Raw genomic sequence first — 8,683 nt, 5'->3', positions numbered from 1 at the left:
TAGGAATAAACGTACTGACTGAAAGTTTACCCAAAATTATTTTTTCGTATCAAAATTCTTATTTCGTATAATCGTTTCTGCGAAATCTAGGCATTTTTCGAAAAAATTTTCCAATAAATCTAATAAAAGTGGTTTATCCATTATTGTTCTAAAAGACCATTTTTATTCAAATTGAATGAACATACACACAACACACAAAAAACTAGATTTTTGCTAACAATTACTGTCGTAACTATTTGGTTAACAAAACAATGTTTGCGTATTTATCAAGAACAACTTTGTAATTTCAACCATTCATCTAATGATTGTAAGTTATGAATCAGAGTAAGGTCTTGAGTATGAGTATGAGTATGGAGGTTAGCGGGCCATGCTCGAGCATCGGGCATCGAAGCAATGGTTCAGAGCACTTAGCCAAATAGACCCTTGTACTCTATCCCCGCTACGCTTTTCAGTGGCTATTATAGCCAACTGATGTACTGAAACCCAGGATCTGCCTAGCGCTGAGTTTCCTAATTTCTTCTGGTTCGACTATGGCCGGACCAAACCATTTCCTTCGCTGCTGTATGAGCGCCGGGCAGTAACAGAGAAAGTGGATCGATGTTTCTTCTGAATTTTCCAATCTGATGTTGGAACTTGTTCAGATTATCATGCCCTGTGTGTAACTCTACGATGACTCTAATATCAGCTCTGTTTAGTTTCAAGATCTCCTCGGCTCTGTTACCGAGCGAGTTTTCTTCACCCAACAGGCTTTTGGCAATTCGCCCTCCCTCGTACCTGGTCCATGCCTTTAATTGTTGGTTTTTCAGATTATCTTCTAATCTGTTAAGGCCTTCTTGGTATGGCATCCTCGCAAGCATATCTGCTCTCTCATTACCGTTACAACCAGAGTGTCCGGGGATCCAGGTAATATTGGCTTTATTGTGCCTCGCCAGGTTGTTTAGACTGTTTCTAGTCTTCTTGACGAGTTGCGATGACACTGTACAGTTTGATAGCGCTTAGAGTAAGGTTTTAATAGTACCTTAAATTTTGAAGGAATTCGATGCCGGTATAAGTTGTGTCGAGTGTCAACTTGTGTCAACTTAAAAAGCATCCTATATATAAGTATTATTAAAAATAGTGCACGTATATATATATATATATATATATATATATATATATATATATATATATATATATATAATGTGAATCTTGGAAATAAATGACAGTTTTTGAATAAACACTTGTGTTGCTCTGAAAATAGAGTTTATTTTTATAAATCAATTACATGAATAATCTTAATACTAATTACATAAAGGAATTAATTATTTAATTACCTGAAAATAGAGAAACGACAATAATGTCAATTCTCACAATGACATTTATTCCCTCTCGAGTTATCAAACTATATCTAGTTTTTATTATGATTTATACAAAAGCTATTTATACAAAATCTATAGTAACAACAATTAACATACGAACATACCAACCCGCGGTCAAGTGAGCGCTGGGGTAATTAATTAAAGAAATGCATTTCTTTACATCTCCCCCCTTTGGGTAAAATTTTATGTATTTAGTAAAATTTTAAGATATTTCAATATGTAATACTATCTTCTATTGATTCTTAATTTTTCTTTTCATCTTCTTCAGATTCTACATCTTTTGGTATTAGTTTAGTTATGTGAAAAAAATTAGATTCTAATTTTCCACGCCCTGTGTTTATTTTGTAAATAGAATCAGATATTTTTTCCAGTATTTGGAATGGTCCTATTTTCAGTTCATCTAATTTTTTTCTGTTTAGTTTGTTTCCATTTTCTATGTAGACCAAATCTCCTTTTTCAAATACATGTTGCTTTCTATGTTTATCATAACAATCTTCTATTATCGGAAACGGTTGTGCTTGAGGAACAATTATTTTATTTAAATCCCTGAAATCTATGCACATTCTTGTTTTACCTTCACCTTTTTTTTCTGCTAGTGTTACCGGAGCCGCAAATGGACTGTACGATTCTTCTATTAGTCCTCTCTCTAGCAATCTTGATATCTGTGTTTCAATTTCTTTTCTATCTTCAATCGAACATCTGTAGGGTCTTTTGCTGCAATATTTTTCTACCGTTAGGTCAATTCTGGCTTCGTATTCTTTTACTGTGCCTATATCATATTTATCTTTTGCAAACAAACTTTTATTTTTATCGATTAGAAGTTTTATTTCTCTTTCTTCATCTTCTGATAAATTTTTGTCAATATTATATTCTGTATTTTCTATGTGCTCGTTAAAGTTCACTGAACTTTTTTTAAAACACTCTTTTTCTATTTTCTCAAAATTTGATGTAATATCTTTATTATCAATTTTCTTTACATCATCTTTTTCTCTTCCTTGTTTTATTTCAAGGTTTTCATCTTGAGTTAAATGAAACTCTTTTATTAAATCTAATCCGATTAAAAAATCGTATTTGAAATCTTCATTATCAATAATATGACAACAAACTAATTTTTCTATGTTAAATATTTTAATTTTTAATTTAGTCAAACCACAAGTTTTTTGATTACCATTAATTGTCTTTAAATTAATCTGATTATTATTATTTTTATTTTCTTTTATTTTTAATAATTTTGAATTAATTAATGAAATATTGGCACCTGAATCATATACTCCTAGCACCTCTGTTATATCATTAATTAGTAGTTTGACTGCAATTAATGGCATTATTCGTTTTTTTGTTCTTCTTCAATTAATTCTGCATCAATAGCATTGTTTACTGTTTGAACTCTTTTTGTATAATCATTTTCTTTGTAGTAACATTTATTCTCTGGGTGATAACGTACTCCTTTTTTTAATCTATTGCATATAGAGCACGGAGTTCTCTGACCTGGTTCTTTATAATCTGATTTTGTTGTTTTTTGTTTCTCTGTTTCTTTCCTCCTTGCTAAGAACTCATACTGGCTAATCTCTTTAAATAAATCTGTGGTTGTCTTTAGTGATTCTTTTTTTATTTTATTCATAATATTGTCCGGTAATCCCATTACTATTAAGTATATCATTGTAGAATCATCTATGTTTCTATTCACTTCAAGAATCAACCTCTCCTTCTTTGTTGCATATTCTAATATTGGGCCCGTCTGGTATCTAAAATTAAAGGCATATTTAACTTGTGACCAACCTTTAATTTCATAAGTTTCAAGAAATTTTGCAGTCCATGTGTTCCAATTGGACTCTACGGTATATTTTATTAGCATGCTGCTATACCAATCGTGACATTGTTTTTCTAATAAGAACTTCAAGATTTCTATTTTTTTTTCTTCTTGATTTATACCAAACCTTGTGCATTCTTGTTCAAACTCCTTCAACCACTGTGAGGCGTTTGATGTTCTGTTAGAAAATTTATTAATTGTGAATCTCTCAGCTACTTTAGCTAAATTTTTTAATTTGCTTTCATTATCACCACCATTATTGGTTGAAATGTTTTGCACTGAATTTTCTATGATTGTCTCTTCCAAGTAGGTATTTCCAAATTGAATATTTTCTTCATCATCTAAATAGGTACTCCTTAAATTTTCATCTAATGCAATCCATACCTTTCTGTATTGATTTCTTCTTTTTAAAGAGTTTTTGACTTTCTCAAAAGTATTTGTTGCATTAACATAAGTGTGATTTTTTGCTGGTTTTAAGTCATCAGGCACTTCGAAATTCCGCCCATCTGGAGTCGCAATTGAATTAACACATATAATATTTGACTTATTATCTGAGCTCGGTAAAAGCTTGAAAGTGAATTGTAATTTTTCCATTGTTTTAATGTATATATATAAATATATTTCTTTCTTCTTGTTTATCTATTTTTTTCTTGACGAAATTGTCGTTTTATAATGTGAATCTTGGAAATAAATGACAGTTTTTGAATAAACACTTGTGTTGCTCTGAAAATAGAGTTTATTTTTATAAATCAATTACATGAATAATCTTAATACTAATTACATAAAGGAATTAATTATTTAATTACCTGAAAATAGAGAAACGACAATAATGTCAATTCTCACAATGACATTTATTCCCTCTCGAGTTATCAAACTATATCTAGTTTTTATTATGATTTATACAAAAGCTATTTATACAAAATCTATAGTAACAACAATTAACATACGAACATACCAACCCGCGGTCAAGTGAGCGCTGGGGTAATTAATTAAAGAAATGCATTTCTTTACATATATATATATATATATATATATATATATATATATATATATATATATATATAAGCTTGTTTTTATGAACTTGACTACAATGGCTAAACTACCTTAAATGTATACAACATTTGTGCTGTTAAAAGACAAAAGATGAATGTGTCTTGTAAGCAACAAACTAGTGTAGGAACGATAAAAAGACAAAAATTTCCCTCAAGTACGTGTAAATGATACTACTTTTGTCTTACCTATTATATACAAGAGTATAAAAACTATTTGAATGAAGTTATGAATAATGTATGACATTCATATGTCTCCAGGTAAGATGATTTTATGTTAAACAATCTGTACAAATTGTTTTTTCATACAAAACAAAAAACTTTTCAAGTCCTTAAGAATGTCTACGAATGTTTATTTATTGGAGTTTTTACTGATACTGAAATATTTGTAATACAAATTCGTAATGTATTAAGTAGGTAGTCTTACGGTTTTTACGTTTAATGTTCCAATATTGATATTATATTAAAAAAAGTCCTCCGACGTTTGCAATCCGACATATTCATAACGAGAGCCTTCGTTTAATATAATATTTAATTTTTAGAATTTCTCAACTAATATTAGTCAAATGGAAACGTTTTTGGATCGAAATACATTTTTCTAAAATTATTATATTTTCTTCAAGTTTAATTTGAAGATTTTTTGTGCAAAGTAATAAGAATTCATAGCGCATTAGCTGCGTTATCTAAGCGAATTCTCCCTAAGATTGAAAAAATTTTCACACATTTTTCTAAGAATTGAATATTGCATTTTTGGTTTTCCTAGTTTTTATTTCGAAAACTAAGCATCTAGACAAAAAATTACAAGAGTAATTTTTTGCTTAAAACTGATCAAAAAATTCTAAAATTTATTTAGAAAAAAGTCAAAATTTTGAACTTGGCGCAAACTATCCCCCAATTTATCTGTCGATTTTTTCATTAGCTTTCAAATACCAAAATTCTTCTTGATACCAAATTTTATTCAAATCGGACTTAAATTGCGAGCACTTGAGAGTTAACATGCATACATATTATGTATAAATTTAAATGATGGTCATTTTTGCCATCTTTTATATAGAATTTATGAACATTTAAAGAAATTTTTAAAAATTCCATCATCAGTACAAAAGCAATAGCTCCATTTTCTTCGGCAATTCGCTAAACTAGAACTTTGAATGTAAATATTTCTAAAAATATTTAATTTATAGGAAAAATATCAAGACTTCTGAATCTTGTAAAATTATTTTATTTTCTCTAACCCCTTTCCAACATATTTCTATTATTTTTGGAACCATGCTCTTTATTGCCAGTTTGGTGGATAGATGGATAGGAGAAAAACAAGTGCCCGACACCGACCGACGCACTTCTTTGTAGTTTATTATCTTGCATTATTATTAGTATTTTTAATGGTACATAAGAGCAAGTCCATGGTCTTGTACTTATGGTGCCCGTTTCTAGTGTGAAAGGTCGTCGAGTCGGAGCCCATTCACGTCAATAGATTTTTATTTTTTTATTTTAATTGAAAAAAGAAATTAAACAATATTTATAAAATTAAAAATATTCAAATTATAGCGAAAAAGAAGAAAAGGGAGAAGATATTACTTCCGGGTGGCCCTCGACATCTATCACTCGTTTTTGTCATAGTATCATATATTCATTCCATTTACACAAACCCTGTTTCATCAGCCTTTTGCAGCAGGAGAGTTCTAAATTTTCAATACAAGACTGAAGTCGTATAATGAAGCTAAAAAAAAGTTTCTCAAAAATGTTGAAAAATCTTGAACTGTTATTTAATTAATTAAAATTTTATTAATATGACACAAATTAATTAATTGTCACTTGCGTTGCCAAACTTTTTTAATTTTGAATGTTTTCATTGAAATTTTGTCTGAATATTTAATATTTTTGTTAGATAAACGACTTATATGAACACATATTTGCATATATTTAGTAAGATAAAACTTTTTTCACCCTTTTTCATAATTTCATTTTCAAATTGTTCATAAATACAGTTAATGATACTTAGTCCCATTTCTTAGAATACCTTCACAAAATATGATAATTTGCCTAAAAAAAAAAATTGTAAAATATTTTCCCCGATGAATCAAATTGATAACATACCACAATATTTGCTACAAAATATGCCTTGTAACATTACAATGAAATTTAACATGTTCTTTTAATGATTTTTTGAATATTTTTTTTAGGCCTTGATATGATAAAAATTGGATTAGCCGATTAAAAAGCATTCTCTCTTTGGTAAATAGAAAGAATATGGTAAGCCTTGAGGATCAAAACAACCTTGTGCAAGTTGAATTTGCTTGGGAAAGGTTTCGTCTTGTTTCTTTGGGCATCGCATTACGTGTTGATTATAATTTTGTAAAACTGACCTAATTTTTGTGTAGAATGTTTCTTGTAGAAATTTAAATGATTAAATTAAAAATATTTTAAACAAAAATATTTATGGTCAGAGAATAATATATAATGTTTGTATTCGTGAGACGTTGAAATTATCATGAAAAGCACGGTAAACTTCAAATTTTCAAGTATAAATATATTCAGTTGTACTTGAAAACGGCTCTATATATTCGGCTTGCAAAGCAAATGTTGTTGTATAACACGCTTTTATTAGCTTGACATTTATGTATGCATATGCAAAAGAATCTTTCAATGTAATTTTTCGCAACGTGTAGACGTCCTTTAAAATTTGTATCCTAGTATCCTGATAAATTTTGTCTTTATTACTTATTTATTCTTGTCTTTATTCTTGTCTTTACTATTCTCAGCGGTCGAATGGTATAGTGCCATCAAGTTTTTTTTTTTATTTTTACTTTTACTTTTTAACGCAAAGAGTACACAAACTTTTAATTAGCGAGACTAAAGTATAAGAAAATAAATGATAGTTTAAAAAAAAAACTAAAAACACGCTATATTAAACTAATTATTACAGTTACTTACGGTGAAACACTAATTATTATCCACTTTCAATTCTTTTAAATTTATTAATTTAATTAATGTATGAATATAAAAAAAAAATTAGTACAAGTATTTTTTTTTTTCTAGTTCTTTAGTGTTATAATAGGGGAGACCGGAGATGGTTGACCAATTTTCAGTTTAAACGTTTGTATTTTTATTGCTTTAGTGTTTACTTTTATAAAAAGCAATTCTATTGATAGTGACACTATTAAGCCTTGAAAGAAAATGCCAATTAGCTCGCTACCAATTACTACATAATATACAAGCTGGATTTTATAGAATGGGAAAAAGCGAGTCAACCTACCCTGTACCTGGGTTAAGTTGACTTATCACTAGGGGTAAGTTGACCTAAGAAATACTGAATATGAAAAAATGGGATTAGAAACGCCAAATTATCCTCATTCATACAGAATCAAATTTTTTACTCATATTTACTACATGGCGTTGGAGCGTTTTACACGGAATAGCAAATTCTTTTACGGTGGAATTAATACTTTTTTCATTAAAGACAACTCGGTGACAAGCTCTATCCAATACATCTTTTGGTATTGTTCCGTTTTTTTTATATCTTTTATACGCCCGCATCGTTCTTAACCAAGAATTTTGGGTTAAAAAATGTCATACAAATTCTATATTACACCTAGCATATACCAAATTGTATGGGGTAGGTTGACTATGAATGTAGTCAACCAGCTCGTTTATAAATGAGTCAACCAGCCCCATACCACTTTACAATTTTTAGTCAGATGCCATAGCCTCAAAATGACGTCTCAAATTAAAAGAAAAAGGCAGTATGCACAGATAAGGAGTGTAATATTTGTATTAAGCACTTTGGCAAACAATTATGACAAAATTAATAGGCTTTAAATTAATAGCTTTCGCTTCTCGGCTCTAATGAGCTAAGATCAAAGTGTAGTATCTGTTCTTATCAGCTTAATTTTTATCAGTGTAACAAGTGAATTTATTATGGATTAAAGCAACAAGGAAATCAAAAGTGCCAAAATCATCATCAACGAGGCGGAAGCAGTAAGGAGTGAATCGACAAGGATATTAGTAAGTGGGAATAACTGAGTGAGAACAACCAACACCTTAGTTCTCAAAGGCCGCCACTTCTTGTGTGCAAGGGGTGTACACTCTCCTTGAGAGGGTGTACACTCCAAACATACAATAATGTTGAACGCCGTCACAGGAAAAAGTGGGGTCAGGTCACTATTAATAGTTTCCTGACCTCACTCAACTAATCAAAAATTATCTGTATTTATCACACCGGATTTAATTGTAAATAACTTCACGGGCCAGGGCAGTGCTCTTAAATCATGTCCTCGGCAGACGACGAGGTAGCGGAGGCTGCAGGGACGGTTAACATTACCATCAAGTTTCCGTTCCCTGCAGAATTCCGCTGCGAGAAGTGTTGGGTCCATCTGGACACGCAAGGTAGTCAGAGTGGTTTTAACACTCGTCTATCAACTTACAAAAGCCACTCTGACTATAAAAAACACATCAAACATCACCAC

At 30.2% G+C, this 8,683-nt stretch overlaps 1 pseudogene; it reads left to right on the top strand.

Annotated features, from left to right (window-relative positions):
- Positions 1–8,046: 8,046 nt before the first annotated feature.
- LOC123301900 lies at positions 8,047–8,162 on the top strand (annotated as a pseudogene).
- Positions 8,163–8,683: the final 521 nt, after the last annotated feature.

The sequence above is a fragment of the Chrysoperla carnea genome, chromosome 5 (genome assembly GCF_905475395.1).
Source record: "Chrysoperla carnea chromosome 5, inChrCarn1.1, whole genome shotgun sequence".
Taxonomy (NCBI): Eukaryota; Metazoa; Arthropoda; class Insecta; order Neuroptera; family Chrysopidae; genus Chrysoperla; species Chrysoperla carnea.
Note: the sequence above shows the minus strand (reverse complement) of the source record. Positions and strands in the feature narration are given on the sequence as shown.